Here is a 1,681-nt window from a genome sequence, read left to right as displayed (position 1 = left end):
ACGCCGCGTCAAACCAGCTGAGCTCGCAAACGCCTGGAAACAAAGGGATGGGAGGGGGGGATGGTTGTGCTCTGCTTTGCTCCGTTCAGAGCATCCTTGGGCTGTGAGAGCCCGTCCTGGCGGCACCCCAAGACAAAGGAGAGCAGGAGTCAGCTGGGGAAAAACCGGGACGAGGAGGCACCCGCATCGGCCTCCCCGGCAGCTGCGGAGCCGGGCTCGCGTGTTGCCGAACACGTTATCCATGGCAGGAAACTGGAGATCAAAGGCGAGGAGCGTGCCAGAGCAAGATGTCATCCAAAACCTCCTGCCAAAGGTGTGCACGGGAAAGGACGGGGGGGGGGGAAACAACCCCCGGACACACACACGCTGGCACATCCCACGGAGCCGGCGCCGCTCGGGAGGTGACCAGAGCCGTGTGTGTGTGTGTGTGCTCTCCGCCGGGCACCCCGGCCGAGACAAAAGACAGGCTGAACTAAACAAATATCACACAAAAACCGCAGGAGGTGCATTTTTACCCGTCGGTTTTCAGTCCCCAGCGACCCACGCACGTCCCCTGCCAAAGCGGCGGGTGCGGGGAGGGCACGGACGTGCCGGCACGGCAGGAACAGCAGCCCCCGTGTAACTCCGAAAAAGCAGCTTTTCCCTTTTCTGGGTGTTGGTTTTTTGTGTCTCTCTCTTTTTTTTTTTTTTTTCTTTTTTTTTTTTTCTTAAAGCTGAAGAAACCCGCAGCGTCCTGTCTCGGCCCCGGGAAAGCAAAGGGACGTGCCTGATTCCCAGCCAGCTGCTACCAGGAGCAGAGGTGACCTGGGGACTCTGGGACCCCCGAGAGCTCCCCCTCATCCAGGGGGTCCAGGCAGGACGGGTGGGGACATGTCCCTGTCCCTTTGTGCCACCCCAGCCCCCTCCTGGGGGATGTGGTCCCAGCCCGTGGCCCAGTCCCTGCTGTCCCCTGCTCTGGGCTGTCCCCACCTCTGCCCCACAGAGGGGACCTTATGGCACCCCTGCAGTGCTATCAGACACCCCAAAGGCACAGCCCAGGCACCCCCTGAGGGTCTCCCTTTAGGGGTCTGCAGGCACATGGGGGGCTGCTCCATTATTGCCCTTTGGGGGTCCCTGTCCCATGGGAATGTGGAGCAGAGAGGGGGGACAACCTGACCCCCTGATGAGGAGGGGGTGCCTCTGCCCCACAGGGGGAACGGAGGAGGAGCCCCATCCCACAGAACAAGGCACAGAGAGGGGTCTCCATCCCGTAGAGGGGATGGAGAAGGGACCCTTCCCCACAGAACAGGGCACCGGGACACATCACAGCCTCACAGGACAAGGCACGGGGAGAGGGGTCCTGCCCAAAGAGAGGGTGGAGGACGAACCCTTCCTTTCAGAACAAGGCACAGGGAAAGACCCACAGGGCTCCAGAGGGGTCTCAGCCCCACAGAACAAGCACACCATAGAGGAAGGACCTTTCCTCTCAGAACAAGGCTCAGGGAAGGGTCCCGGCTCCACAGGGGGGGTTGGAGGAGGAGCCCCGTCCCACAGAACACGGCACAGAGAGAGGGACCTGCCCAAAGAGGGGACGGAGAAGGTGCCCTTCCCCACAGAACGAGGCACAGGGAGAGATCCCGGACCCACAGGGACGCCGGGGAAGGGACCCAACCCCACAGAACGCGGCACTGGAGGCGTCCCA

Source organism: Empidonax traillii, unplaced genomic scaffold (genome assembly GCF_003031625.1).
Source record: "Empidonax traillii isolate 1590-97213 ecotype Southwest subspecies unplaced genomic scaffold, ASM303162v1 scaffold962:size224488, whole genome shotgun sequence".
NCBI lineage: Eukaryota > Metazoa > Chordata > Aves > Passeriformes > Tyrannidae > Empidonax > Empidonax traillii.
The sequence above is the reverse complement of the archived record's forward strand: the minus strand, read 5'-3'. Positions refer to the sequence as shown.